The sequence below is a fragment of the Pseudophryne corroboree genome, chromosome 3 (assembly GCF_028390025.1).
Source record: "Pseudophryne corroboree isolate aPseCor3 chromosome 3, aPseCor3.hap2, whole genome shotgun sequence".
NCBI classification, from domain to species: domain Eukaryota; kingdom Metazoa; phylum Chordata; class Amphibia; order Anura; family Myobatrachidae; genus Pseudophryne; species Pseudophryne corroboree.
In genome coordinates, this window is record NC_086446.1 from 124,789,644 (window position 1) to 124,805,935 (window position 16,292).

Consider the following 16,292-nt stretch of genomic DNA (forward strand, 5'->3'; position numbering starts at 1 on the left):
ATTACGATCGCCGGAGCGAAGAAAAAGCCGTGAGTAAAAATACTTTCATCATAGTAAAGTTACTTGGCGCAGTCGCAGTGCGAACATTGCGCATGCGTACTAAGAGGATTTTCACTGCGATGCGATGAAAAATACCGAGCGAACAACTCGGAATGAGGGCCCTGGTTTTGCCCAACTGCTAAAAAAATTTCCTGCTGCGATCAACTTGGAATTATATCTGTGCTGCATTGTTGTGAGCAGTATATAGTAGGACAGTGCAGCATTTTGGTGACCAGCAGTATACATATAGTGCAGTACAGTAGGCCATAGCTGTATCTTGCAGCTCTGTGTCAAGTATACTGTCCATATCTGTGCTGCATTGTTGTAGACAGTATATAGTAGTACAGTGCAGAATTTTGGTGACCAGCAGTATACATATAGTACAGTACAGTAGGCTATTGCTGTATCTTGCAGCTCTGTGTCAAGTATACTATCCATATCTGTGCTGCAATGTTGTAAGCAGTATATAGTAGGACAGTGCAGCATTTTGGTGACCAGCAGTATACATATAGTACAGTAGGCCAATGCCGTATCTTGCAGCTCTGTGTCAAGTATACTATCCATATCTGTGCTGCATTATTGTGAGCAGTATATAGTAGGATAGTGCAGCATTTTGGTAACCAGCAGTATACATATAGTACAGTACAGTAGGCCATTGCTGTATCTTGCAGCTCTGTGGCAAGTATACTATCCATATCTGTGCTGCATTGTTGTGAGCAGTATATAATAGGACAGTGCAGCATTTTGGTGACCAGCAGTATACATATAGCACAGTACAGTAGGCCATTGCTGTATATTGCAGCTCTGTGTCAGGTATACTATCCAAATCTGTGCTGCATTGTTGTGAGCAGTATATAGTAGGACAGTGCAGCATTTTGGTGACCAACAGTATATAGTTGTACAGTACAGTAGTCCATTGCTGTATCTTGCAGCTCTGTGTCAAGTATACTATCCATATCTGTGCTGCATTGTTGTTGTGAGCAGTATATAGTAAGACAGTGCAGCATTGTGGTGACCACCAGTATACATTTACAGTAGTACAGTACAGTAGGCCATTGCTGTATCTTGCAGCTCCGTATCACTTCAAGTATCCATATCTATGCTGAACTGTTGTGAGCAGTATATAGTAGTACAGTGCAGCATTTTGGTGTCCAGCAGTAGTAGTACAGACCGCACAGTAGGCCATTGCTATTGATATATTACTGGCATATAATTCCACACATTAAAAAATGGAGAACAAAAATGTGAAGGGTAAAATAGGGAAAGATCACGATCCACTTCCACCTCGTGCTGAAGCTGCTGCCACTAGTCATGGCCGAGACGATGAAATGCCATCAACGTCGTCTGCCAAGGCCGATGCCCAATGTCATAGAAGAGAGCATGTAAAATCCAAAAAACAAAAGTTCAGTAAAATGACCCAAAAATCTAAATTGAAAGCGTCTGAGGAGAAGCGTAAACTTGCCAATATGCCATTTACGACACGGAGTAGCAAGGAATGGCTGAGGCCCTGGCCTATGTTCATGGCTAGTGGTTCAGATTCACATGAGGATGGAAGCACTCATCCTCTCGCTAGAAAAATTAAAAAAGTTAAGCTGGCAAAAGCACAGCAAAGAACTGTGCATTCTTCTAAATCACAAATCCCCAAGGAGAGTCCAATTGTGTCAGTTGCGATGCCTGACCTTCCCAACACTGGACGGGAAGAGGTGGCGCCTTCCACCATTTGCACGCCCCCTGCAAGTGCTGGAAGGAGCACCCACAGTCCAGTTCCTGATAGTCAAATTGAAGATGTCACTGTTGAAGTACACCAGGATATGGGTGTTGCTGCCGCTGAGGAGGAAATTGACAAGGAGGATTCTGATGGTGAGGTGGTTTGTTTAAGTCAGGCACCCAGGGAGACACCTGTTGTCCGTGGGATGAATATGGCCATTGACATGCCAGGTCAAATTACAAAAAAAATTACCTCTTCGTTGTGGAATTATTTTAACAGAAATGCGGACAACAGGTGTCAAGCCATGTGTTGCCTTTGTCAAGCTGTAATAAGTAGGGGTAAGGACATTAACCACCTAGGAACATCCTCCCTTATACGTCACCTGGAGCACATTCATCAGAAGTCATTGAAAAATTAAAAAACTTTGGGTGACAGCGGAAGCAGTCCACTGACAACTAAATCCCTTCCTCTTGTACCCAAGCTCCTGCAAACCACACCACCAACTCCCTCAGTGTCAATTTCCTCCTTAGACAGGAAAGCCAATAGTCCTGCAGGCCATGTCACTGGCAAGTCTGACGAGTCCTCTCCTGCCTGGGATTCCTCCGATGGATCCTTGAGTGTAACGCCTACTGATCCTGGCTCTGCTGTTGTTGCTGCTGGGAGTCGATCATCATCCCAGAGGGGAAGTCGGAAGACGACTTGTACTACTTCCAGTAAGCAATTGACTGTCCAACAGTCCTTTGCGAGGAAGATGAAATATCACAGCAGTCATCCTGTTGCAAAGCGGATAACTCAGCCCTTGGCTGCTGTGTTGGTGTTAGACGTGCGTCCGGTATCCGCCGTTAGTTCACAGGCAATTACAGAATTTCTTGAGGTTGTGTGTCCCAGGTACCACATACCATCTAGGTTCCACTTCTCTAGGTAGGCGATACCGAGAATGTACACAGACCTCAGAAAAAGAGTCACCAGTGTCCTAAAAAATGCAGTTGTACCCAATGTCCACTTAACCACGGACATGTGGACAAGTGGAGTAGGGCAGACTCAGGACTATATGACTGTGACAGCCCACTGGGTAGATGTATTGTCTCCCGCAGCAAGAACAGCAGCGGCGGCACCAGGAGCAGGATCTCGCAAACGCCAACTCGTTCCTAGGCAGTCTACGCTTTGTATCACCGCTTTCCAGAAGAGGCACACAGCTGACAACCTCTTACGGAAACTGAGGAACATCATCGCAGAATGGCTTACCCCAATTGGACTCTCCTGGGGATTTGTGACATCGGACAACGCCACCAATATTGTGCGTGCATTACATGTGGGCAAATTCCAGCACGTCCCATGTTTTGCACATACATTGAATTTGGTGGTGCAGAATTATTGAAAAAATAACAGAGGTGTGCAAGAGATGCTGTCGGTGGGCCGAAGAATGGCGGGCCACTTTCGGCATTCAGCCACTGCGTGCCGAAGACTGGAGCACCAACAAACACTCCTGAACCTGCCCCGCCATCGTCTGAAGCAAGAGGTGGTAACAAGGTGGAATTCAACCCTCTATATGCTTCAGAGGATGGAGGAGCAGCAAAAGGCCATTCAAGCCTATACATCTGCCTACGATATAGGCAATGGAGGGGGAATGCACCTGACTCAAGCGCAGTGGAGAATGATTTCAACGTTGTGCACGTTCTGCAACCCTTTGAACTTGCCACACGTGAAGTCAGTTCAGACACTGCCAGCCTGAGTAAGGTCATTCCCCTCATCAAAGGGGGAAGTCCAAAGACAAAAGTGGGCCCTTATTAAAAAAGTTTTTTCTTGAAAAGTGAGTTATTACTAGTACTTTAATTTTATATATTTTTTTAAGAAACAAATCACCCTTCTGGCTGCCCACAATGGTGGACCGTACTAAACAAAAACAAAGAAGGGTGATGTGGGCGCTCGGAGGGGATCGTAATACAACGGCTGCTGGTTTTGTAAATATTAAATTTGGTTTATTGGTAAGAAAATTCTAACAAATAGACATTAAATGGTTAAAGTGCTATTAGCAATTCATATACACAATTAAATGAAAAAATAAATAAAAAAACACAGATAAAACAATTATTAAAAATAATGACTGTGTCCTAGGCCTCAGAACTTGTAAATGTTTAGGTACCAACCCTGGTTGATGTAAGTTCTCTTGCATGCATAAGCCAGCTGTTAATAGTAATGAGGGTTAGTGCATATTTAGCTCAAACTGCACTTTGCGGGAGAAAAAGGCTGATTATTATTGAAAAGAGCCTGTTGATACTTCACCAAGAAGAGCTGATGGATGTAGTATTCAGTGGTGTGGCTGGGTGTAAATCGTGCCAATCCCGCAGCTGTCTCCTGTCCGTGAGACTTATTTGGTTCACTCACTGTTTAGATGGCTGGCCGCACAGCGGCGGTTCTCTTTAGCAGTGCCTGCTGTAGATGGTGTGGTGTGCTATCTGTTAGCACTGTGCCTGAGCAGGAGCGGAGACAGGGAGTCGCACGTGCAAGTCCTGGGTAGCAGGGGACGCTGTGATGCCGCGATCCGCGGCTTCCGGGTTCGGGGCTTCCGGCTTCCGGTTGCGGTCCACCTGCGTTCCACAGTCGTAACAGGTCAGCTGATGCGTTTCTCCGCCTCCAAGGTGGGCGGTTTCATCAGAGGTATTTTCTTACCAATAAACAAAATTTAATATTTACAAAACCAGCAGCCGTTGTATTACGATCCCCTCCGAGCGCCCACATCACCCTTCTTCATTCTCCTCATCAGGCTTTTGCAGAAGCAGCTGGAGAAATTGAAGGAGGAGCTAATACGGAGCGATTCCGCTAGGCATGTGGGACTTGTGGATGGAGCCCTTCATTCGCTTAACCAGGATTCACGGGTGGTCAATCTGTTGAAATCAGAGCACTACATTTTGGCCACCATACTCGATCCTAGGTTTAAAGCCTACGTTGTATCTCTCTTTCCGGCAGACACAAGTCTGCAGAGGTTCAAAGACCTGCTGGTGAGAATATTGTCAAGTCAAGCGGAACGTGACCCGTCAACAGCTCCTCCTTCACATTCTCTCACAACTGGGGCTGCGAGGAAAAGGCTAAGAATTCCGAGCCCAGCCGCTGGCGGTGATGCAGGGCAGACTGGAGTGAGTGCTGACATCTGGTCCGGACTGAAGGACCTGCCAACGATTACGGACATGTCGTCTACTGTCACTGCATATGATTCTGTCACCATTGAAAGAATGGTGGAGGATTATATGAGTGACAGCATCCAAGTAGGCACGTCAGACAGTCCGTACGTATACTGGCAGGAAAAAGGGGCAATTTGGAGGCCCTTGCACAAACTGGCTTTATTTTACCTAAGTTGCCCCCCCTCCAGTGTGTACTCCGAAAGAGTGTTTAGTGCAGCCGGTCACCTTGTCAGCGATGGGCGTACGAGGTTATTTCCACGAAATGTGGAGAAGATGATGTTCATCAAAATTAATTATAATCAATTCCTCCGTGGAGACATTCACCAGCAATTGCCTCCAGAAAGTACACAGGGACCTGAGATGGTGGATTCCAGTGGGGACGAATTAATACTCTGTGAGGAGGGGGATGTACACAGTGAAAGGGGTGATGAATCAGACGATGAGGAGGAGGTGGACATCTTGCCTCTGTAGAGCCAGTTTGTGCAAGTAGATATTCATTGCCCCTTTTTTGGTGGGGGCCCAAACCAACCAGTCATTTCAGCCACAGTCATGTGGCAGACCCTGTCGCTGAAATGATGGGTTTGTTAAAGTGTGCATGTCCTGTTTATACAACATAAGGGTGGGTGGGAGGGCCCAAGGACAATTCCATCTTGCACCTCTTTTTTTATTTTATTTATCTTTGCATCATGTGATGTTTGGGGCCAATTATTTTAAGTGCCATTATGTCTGACACTGCAGTGCCACTCCTAGATGGGCCAGGTGTTTGTGCCGGCCACTTGGGTCGCTTAGCTTAGTCATCCAGCGACCTCGGTGCAAATTTTAGGACTAAAAATAATATTGTGAGGTGTTCAGAATAGACTGGAAATGAGTGGAAATTATGGTTATTGAGGGTAATAATATTATGGGATCAAAATTAACCCCAAATTCTATGATTTAAGCTGTTTTTGAGGTTCCTATCAGGAAAATCCTATCTTATCCTCTCTTCTTGTTTTCTCAAAGCTTACTAGATATTCCGATTGGTCTGTGACCCATATATACTGTTTCTTTCAAATAATTATACCATAATTATATCTACATCTACATTTTCACCTGTTATATCTAGAACCATATTTGGTACAACGGCAATCTAGATAAAATCAATTGTTATACTATTATTCACTTTTTGTTCACCCAAGCGAATTTTAATAAGATAATCAATAAAAGCTAATTTTTAATCCTTTTTGAGGTAGGACTCTAAGGGGTCACCTCCTCAACCATATACTCCTTTCACATTCTTTTCTATATCCAATTAATGAGTGCTTCCACACAAGGTTATTTTGTCTTTCTCTTGTTTGCCATCTAGGAGTGGCACTGCAGTGTCAGGCAGGATGGCACTTCAAAAAAATTGTCCCCAAACAGCACATGATGCAAAGAAAAAAAGAGGCGCACCAAGGTCGCTGTGTGACTAAGCTAAGCGACACAAGTGGCCGACACAAACACCTGGCCCATCTAGGAGTGGCACTGCAGTGTCAGGCAGGATGGCACTTCAAAAAAATTGTCCCACCCTTATGTTGTATAGACAGGACATGCACACTTTAACGAACCCATCATTTCGGTGACAGGGTCTGCCACACGACTGTGACTGAAATTACTGGTTGGTTTGGGCCCCCACCAAAAAAGAAGCAATCAATCTCTCCTTGCACAAACTGGCTCTACAGTCCGGACCAGATGTCAGCACTCGCTCCAGACTGCCCTGCATCACCGCCAGCGGGTGGGCTCGGAATTCTTAGCCTTTTCCTCGCACCCCCAGTTGCGGGAGAATGTGAAGGAGGAGATGTTGACGGGTCACGTTCCGCTTGACTTGACAATATTCTCACCAGCAGGTCTTTGAACCTCTGCAGACTTGTGTCTGCCGGAAAGAGAGATACAACGTAGGTTTTAAATCTAGGATCGAGCACGGTGGCCAAAATGTAGTGCTCTGATTTCAACAGATTGACCACCTGTGAATCCTGGTTAAGCAAATTAAGGGCTCCATCCACAAGTCCCACATGCCTAGCGGAATCGCTCTGTTTTAGCTCCTCCTTCAATGTCTCCAGCTTCTTCTGCAAAAGCCTGATGAGGGGAATGACCTGACTCAGGCTGGCAGTGTCTGAACTGACTTCACGTGTGGCAAGTTCAAAGGGTTGCAGAACCTTGCACAACGTTGAAATCATTCTCCACTGCGCTTGAGTCAGGTGCATTCCCCCTCCTTTGCCTATATCGTGGGCAGATGTATAGGCTTGAATGGCCTTTTGCTGCTCCTCCATCCTCTGAAGCATATAGAGGGTTGAATTCCACCTCGTTACCACCTCTTGCTTCAGATGATGGCAGGGCAGGTTCAGGAATGTTTGGTGGTGCTCCAGTCTTCTGTACGCGGTACCTGAATGCCGAAAGTGGCCCACAATTCTTCGAGCCACCGACAGCATCTCTTGCACGCCCCTGTCGTTTTTTAAATAATTCTGCACCACCAAATTCAATGTATGTGCAAAACATGGGACGTGCTGGAATTTGCCCAGATGTAATGCACGCACAATATTGCTGGCGTTGTCCGATGTCACAAATCCCCAGGAGAGTCCAATTGGGGTAAGCCATTCTGCGATGATCTTCCTCAGTTCCCGTAAGAGGTTGTCAGCTGTGTGCCTCTTATGGAAAGCGGTGATACAAAGCGTAGCCTGCCTAGGAACGAGTTGGCGTTTGCGAGATGCTGCTACTGGTGCCGCCGCTGCTGTTCTTGCTGCGGGAGGCAATACATCTACCCAGTGGGCTGTCACAGTCATATAGTCCTGAGTCTGCCCTGCTCCACTTGTCCACATGTCCGTGGTTAAGTGGACATTGGGTACAATTGCATTTTTTAGGACACTGGTGACTCTTTTTCTGAGGTCTGTGTACATTTTCGGTATCGCCTGCCTAGAGAAATGGAACCTAGATGGTATTTGGATTTGGTACTGGGGACACAGTACCTCAATCAAGTCTATAGTTGCCTCTGAATTAACGATGGATACCGGAACCACTTTTCTCACCGCCCAGGCTGCCAAGGCCTGAGTTATCTGCTTTGCAGCAGGATGACTGCTGTGATATTTCATCTTCCTCGCAAAGGACTGTTGGACAGTCAATTGCTTACTGGAAGTAGTACAAGTGGTCTTCCGACTTCCCCTCTGGGATGACGATCGACTCCCAGCAGCAACAACAGCAGCGCCAGCAGCAGTAGGCATTACACTCAAGGATGCATCGGAGGAATCCCAGGCAGGAGAGGACTCGTCAGACTTGACAGTGACATGGCCTACAGGACTATTGGCTTTCCTGGGTAAGGAGGAAATTGACACTGAGGGAGTTGGTGGTGTGGTTTGCAAGAGCTTGGTTACAAGAGGAAGGGATTTAGTGGTCAGTGGACTGCTTCCGCTGTCATCCAAAGTTTTTGAACTTGTCACTGACGTATGATGAATGCGCTGCAGGTGACATATAAGGGAGGATGTTCAGAGGTGGTTAACGTCCTTACCCCTACTTATTACAGCTTGACAAAGGCAACACACGGCTTGACACCTGTTGTCCGCATTTGTGTTGAAATAATTCCACACCGAAGAGCTGATTTTTTTTGTATTTTGACAAGGCATGTCAATGGCCATATTCGTCCCACGGACAACAGGTGTCTCCCCGGGTGCCTGACTTAAACAAACCACCTCACCATCAGAATCCTCCTTGTCAATTTCCTCCCCAGCACCAGCAACACCCATATGCTCATCCTGGTGTACTTCAACACTGACATCTTCAATTTGACTATCAGGAACTGGACTGTGGGTGCTCCTTCCAGCACTTGCAGGGGGCAGGCAAATGGTGGAAGGCGCAAGCTCTTCCCATCCAGTGTTGGGAAGGTCAGGCATCGCAACCGACACAATTGGACTCTCCTTGGGGATTTGTGATTTAGAATAACGCACAGTTCTTTGCTGTACTTTTGCCAGCTTAAGTCTTTTCATTTTTCTAGCGAGAGGATGAGTGCTTCCATCCTCATGTGAATCTGAACCACTAGCCATGAACATAGGCCAGGGCCTCAGCCGTTCCTTGCCACTCCGTGTCGTAAATGGCATATTGACAAGTTTATGCTTCTCCTCAGACGCTTTCAATTTAGATTTTTGGGTCATTTTACTGAACTATTGTTTTTTGGATTTTACATGCTCTCTACTATGACATTGGGCATCGGCCTTGGCAGACGACGTTGATGGCATTTCATCGTCTCGCCCTTGACTAGTGGCAGCAGCTTCAGCACGAGGTGGAAGTGGATCTTGATCTTTCCCTATTTTACCCTCCACATTTTTGTTCTCCATTTTTTAATGTGTGGAATTATATGCCAGTATCAATAGCAATGGCCTACTACTGTATATACTGCGCACAACTAAAATGCACCACAGGTATAGAATGTAGATGGATATTAATGACGACACAGAGGTAGGCACAGCAGTGGCCTTCCGTATCGTACTGCTATATATAGTATACTGGTGGTCACTATGTCAGCAAACTGCAAAACTAAAATGCACCACAGGTATAGAATGTAGATGGATAGTATACTTAATGACGACACAGAGGTAGGCACAGTAGTGGCCTTCCGTATCGTACTGCTATATATATTATACTGGTGGTCACTGTGTCAGCAAACTGCAAAACTAAAATGCACCACAGGTATAGAATGTAGATGGATAGTATACTTAATGACGACACAGAGGTAGGCACAGCAGTGGCCTTCCGTATCGTACTGCTATATACAGTATACTGGTGGTCACTGTGGCAGCAAACTGCAAAACTAAAATGCACCACAGTTATAGAATGTAGATGGATAGTATACTTAATGACGACACAGAGGTAGGCACAGCAGTGGCCTTCTGTATCGTACTGCTATATATAGTATACTGGTGGTCACTGTGGCAGCAAACTGCAAAACTAAAATGCACCACAGTTATAGAATGTAGATGGATAGTATACTTAATGACGACACAGAGGTAGGCACAGCAGTGGCCTTCCGTATCGTACTGCTATATATAGTATACTGGTGGTCACTGTGTCAGCAAACTGCAAAACTAAAATGCACCACAGGTATAGAACGTAGATGGATAGTATACTTAATGACGACACAGAGGTAGGCACAGCAGTGGCCTTCCGTATCGTACTGCTATATATAGTATACTGGTGGTCACTGTGTCAGCAAACTGCAAAACTAAAATGCACCACAGGTATAGAATGTAGATGGATAGTATACTTAATGACGACACAGAGGTAGGCACAGCAGTGGCCTTCCGTATCGTACTGCTATATACAGTATACTGGTGGTCACTGTGTCAGCAAACTGCAAAACTAAAATGCACCACAAGTATAGAATGTAGATGGATAGTATACTTAATGACGACACAGAGGTAGGCACAGCAGTGGCCTTCCGTATCGTACTGCTATATATAGTATACTGGTGGTCACTGTGTCAGCAAACTGCAAAACTAAAATGCACCACAAGTATAGAATGTAGATGGATAGTATACTTAATGACGACACAGAGGTAGGCACAGCAGTGGCCTTCCGTATCGTACTGCTATATATAGTATACTGGTGGTCACTGTGTCAGCAAACTGCAAAACTAAAATGCACCACAGGTATAGAATGTAGCTGGATAGTATACTTAATGACGGCACAGAGGTAGGCACAGCAGTGGCCTTCCGTATCGTACTGCTATATATAGTATACTGGTGGTCACTGTGTCAGCAAACTGCATAATTAAAATGCACCACAGGTATAGTATGTAGATGGATAGTATACTTAATGACGACACAGAGGTAGGTACAGCAGTGGCCTTCCGTACTGCTATATATAGTATACTGGTGGTCACTGTGGCAGCAAACTGCAAAACTAAAATGCACCACAGTTATAGAATGTAGATGGATAGTATACTTAATGACGACACAGAGGTAGGCACAGCAGTGGCCTTCCGTATCGTACTGCTATATATAGTATACTGGTGGTCACTGTGTCAGCAAACTGCAAAACTAAAATGCACCACAGGTATAGAATGTAGATGGATAGTATACTTAATGACGACACAGAGGTAGGCACAGCAGTGGCCTTCTGTATCGTACTGCTATATATAGTATACTGGTGGTCACTGTGGCAGCAAACTGCAAAACTAAAATGCACCACAGTTATAGAATGTAGATGGATAGTATACTTAATGACGACACAGAGGTAGGCACAGCAGTGGCCTTCCGTATCGTACTGCTATATATAGTATACTGGTGGTCACTGTGGCAGCAAACTGCAAAACTAAAATGCACCACAGTTATAGAATGTAGATGGATAGTATACTTAATGACGACACAGAGGTAGGCACAGCAGTGGCCTTCCGTATCGTACTGCTATATATAGTATACTGGTGGTCACTGTGTCAGCAAACTGCAAAACTAAAATGCACCACAGGTATAGAATGTAGCTGGATAGTATACTTAATGACGACACAGAGGTAGGCACAGCAGTGGCCTTCCGTATCGTACTGCTATATATAGTATACTGGTGGTCACTGTGTCAGCAAACTGCAAAACTAAAATGCACCACAGGTATAGAATGTAGATGGATAGTATACTTAATGACGACACAGAGGTAGGTACAGCAGTGGCCTTCCGTACTGCTATATATAGTATACTGGTGGTCACTGTGGCAGCAAACTGCAAAACTAAAATGCACCACAGTTATAGAATGTAGATGGATAGTATACTTAATGACGACACAGAGGTAGGCACATCAGTGGCCTTCCGTATCGTACTGCTATATATAGTATACTGGTGGTCACTGTGTCAGCAAACTGCAAAACTAAAATGCACCACAGGTATAGAATGTAGATGGATAGTATACTTAATGACGACACAGAGGTAGGCACAGCAGTGGCCTTCTGTATCGTACTGCTATATATAGTATACTGGTGGTCACTGTGGCAGCAAACTGCAAAACTAAAATGCACCACAGGTATAGAATGTAGCTGGATAGTATACTTAATGACGACACAGAGGTAGGCACAGCAGTGGCCTTCCGTATCGTACTGCTATATATAGTATACTGGTGGTCACTGTGGCAGCAAACTGCAAAACTAAAATGCACCACAGGTATAGAATGTAGATGGATAGTATACTTAATGACGACACAGAGGTAGGTACAGCAGTGGCCTTCCGTACTGCTATATATAGTATACTGGTGGTCACTGTGGCAGCAAACTGCAAAACTAAAATGCACCACAGTTATAGAATGTAGATGGATAGTATACTTAATGACGACACAGAGGTAGGCACATCAGTGGCCTTCCGTATCGTACTGCTATATATAGTATACTGGTGGTCACTGTGTCAGCAAACTGCAAAACTAAAATGCACCACAGGTATAGAATGTAGATGGATAGTATACTTAATGACGACACAGAGGTAGGCACAGCAGTGGCCTTCTGTATCGTACTGCTATATATAGTATACTGGTGGTCACTATGTCAGCAAACTGCAAAACTAAAATGCACCACAGGTATAGAATGTAGATGGATAGTATACTTAATGACGACACAGAGGTAGGCACAGTAGTGGCCTTCCGTATCGTACTGCTATATATATTATACTGGTGGTTACTGTGTCAGCAAACTGCAAAACTAAAATGCACCACAGGTATAGAATGTAGATGGATAGTATACTTAATGACGACACAGAGGTAGGCACAGCAGTGGCCTTCCGTATCGTACTGCTATATATAGTATACTGGTGGTCACTGTGGCAGCAAACTGCAAAACTAAAATGCACCACAGTTATAGAATGTAGATGGATAGTATACTTAATGACGACACAGAGGTAGGCACAGCAGTGGCCTTCTGTATCGTACTGCTATATATAGTATACTGGTGGTCACTGTGGCAGCAAACTGCAAAACTAAAATGCACCACAGTTATAGAATGTAGATGGATAGTATACTTAATGACGACACAGAGGTAGGCACAGCAGTGGCCTTCCGTATCGTACTGCTATATATAGTATACTGGTGGTCACTGTGTCAGCAAACTGCAAAACTAAAATGCACCACAGGTATAGAACGTAGATGGATAGTATACTTAATGACGACACAGAGGTAGGCACAGCAGTGGCCTTCCGTATCGTACTGCTATATATAGTATACTGGTGGTCACTGTGTCAGCAAACTGCAAAACTAAAATGCACCACAGGTATAGAATGTAGATGGATAGTATACTTAATGACGACACAGAGGTAGGCACAGCAGTGGCCTTCCGTATCGTACTGCTATATACAGTATACTGGTGGTCACTGTGTCAGCAAACTGCAAAACTAAAATGCACCACAAGTATAGAATGTAGATGGATAGTATACTTAATGACGACACAGAGGTAGGCACAGCAGTGGCCTTCCGTATCGTACTGCTATATATAGTATACTGGTGGTCACTGTGTCAGCAAACTGCAAAACTAAAATGCACCACAAGTATAGAATGTAGATGGATAGTATACTTAATGACGACACAGAGGTAGGCACAGCAGTGGCCTTCCGTATCGTACTGCTATATATAGTATACTGGTGGTCACTGTGTCAGCAAACTGCAAAACTAAAAAGCACCACAGGTATAGAATGTAGCTGGATAGTATACTTAATGACGACACAGAGGTAGGCACAGCAGTGGCCTTCCGTATCGTACTGCTATATATAGTATACTGGTGGTCACTGTGTCAGCAAACTGCAAAACTAAAATGCACCACAGGTATAGTATGTAGATGGATAGTATACTTAATGACGACACAGAGGTAGGTACAGCAGTGGCCTTCCGTACTGCTATATATAGTATACTGGTGGTCACTGTGGCAGCAAACTGCAAAACTAAAATGCACCACAGTTATAGAATGTAGATGGATAGTATACTTAATGACGACACAGAGGTAGGCACAGCAGTGGCCTTCCGTATCGTACTGCTATATATAGTATACTGGTGGTCACTGTGTCAGCAAACTGCAAAACTAAAATGCACCACAGGTATAGAATGTAGATGGATAGTATACTTAATGACGACACAGAGGTAGGCACAGCAGTGGCCTTCTGTATCGTACTGCTATATATAGTATACTGGTGGTCACTGTGGCAGCAAACTGCAAAACTAAAATGCACCACAGTTATAGAATGTAGATGGATAGTATACTTAATGACAACACAGAGGTAGGCACAGCAGTGGCCTTCCGTATCGTACTGCTATATATAGTATACTGGTGGTCACTGTGTCAGCAAACTGCAAAACTAAAATGCACCACAGTTATAGAATGTAGATGGATAGTATACTTAATGACGACACAGAGGTAGGCACAGCAGTGGCCTTCCGTATCGTACTGCTATATATAGTATACTGGTGGTCACTGTGTCAGCAAACTGCAAAACTAAAATGCACCACAGGTTTAGAATGTAGCTGGATAGTATACTTAATGACGACACAGAGGTAGGCACAGCAGTGGCCTTCCGTATCGTACTGCTATATATAGTATACTGGTGGTCACTGTGTCAGCAAACTGCAAAACTAAAATGCACCACAGGTATAGAATGTAGATGGATAGTATACTTAATGACGACACAGAGGTAGGTACAGCAGTGGCCTTCCGTACTGCTATATATAGTATACTGGTGGTCACTGTGGCAGCAAACTGCAAAACTAAAATGCACCACAGTTATAGAATGTAGATGGATAGTATACTTAATGACGACACAGAGGTAGGCACATCAGTGGCCTTCCGTATCGTACTGCTATATATAGTATACTGGTGGTCACTGTGTCAGCAAACTGCAAAACTAAAATGCACCACAGGTATAGAATGTAGATGGATAGTATACTTAATGACGACACAGAGGTAGGCACAGCAGTGGCCTTCTGTATCGTACTGCTATATATAGTATACTGGTGGTCACTGTGGCAGCAAACTGCAAAACTAAAATGCACCACAGTTATAGAATGTAGATGGATAGTATACTTAATGACGACACAGAGGTAGGCACAGCAGTGGCCTTCCGTATCGTACTGCTATATATAGTATACTGGTGGTCACTGTGTCAGCAAACTGCAAAACTAAAATGCACCACAGGTATAGAATGTAGATGGATAGTATACTTAATGACGACACAGAGGTAGGCACAGCAGTGGCCTTCTGTATCGTACTTCTATATATAGTATACTGGTGGTCACTGTGTCAGCAAACTGCAAAACTAAAATGCACCACAGGTATAGAATGTAGCTGGATAGTATACTTAATGACGACACAGAGGTAGGCACAGCAGTGGCCTTCCGTATCGTACTGCTATATATAGTATACTGGTGGTCACTGTGTCAGCAAACTGCAAAACTAAAATGCACCACAGGTATAGAATGTAGATGGATAGTATACTTAATGACGACACAGAGGTAGGTACAGCAGTGGCCTTCCGTACCGTACTGCTATATATAGTATACTGGTGGTCACTGTGTCAGCAAACTGCAAAACTAAAATGCACCACAGGTATAGAATGTAGATGGATAGTATACTTAATGACGACACAGAGGTAGGCACAGCAGTGGCCTTCCGTATCGTACTGCTATATATAGTATACTGGTGGTCACTGTGTCAGCAAACTGCAAAACTAAAATGCACCACAGGTATAGAATGTAGATGGATAGTATACTTAATGACGACACAGAGGTAGGCACAGCAGTGGCCTTCCGTATCGTACTGCTATATATAGTATACTGGTGGTCACTGTGTCAGCAAACTGCAAAACTAAAATGCACCACAGGTATAGAATGTAGATGGATAGTATACTTAATGACGACACAGAGGTAGGCACAGCAGTGGCCTTCCGTATCGTACTGCTATATATAGTATACTGGTGGTCACTGTGTCAGCAAACTGCAAAACTAAAATGCACCACAGGTATAGAATGTAGATGGATAGTATACTTAATGACGACACAGAGGTAGGCACAGCAGTGGCCTTCCGTATCGTACTGCTATATATAGTATACTGGTGGTCACTGGTCAGCAAAACTCTGCACTGTACTCCTCCTATATAATATTAATTATACTGGTGGTCCCCAGTCCCCACAATAAAGCAGCACACTGAGCACAGATATGGAGTGTTTTTCAGGCAGACAACGTATACTGGTGGTCACTGTCAGCATAACTCTGCACTGTACTCCTGCTATATAATACAGCTGCTCCCCAGTCCCCACAATTAAGCAGTGTGAGCACAGATATATTATGCAGCACACTGAGCACAGATATGGAGCGTTTTTTTCAGGCAGAGAACGGAAAAAAACTGGTGGTCACTGATC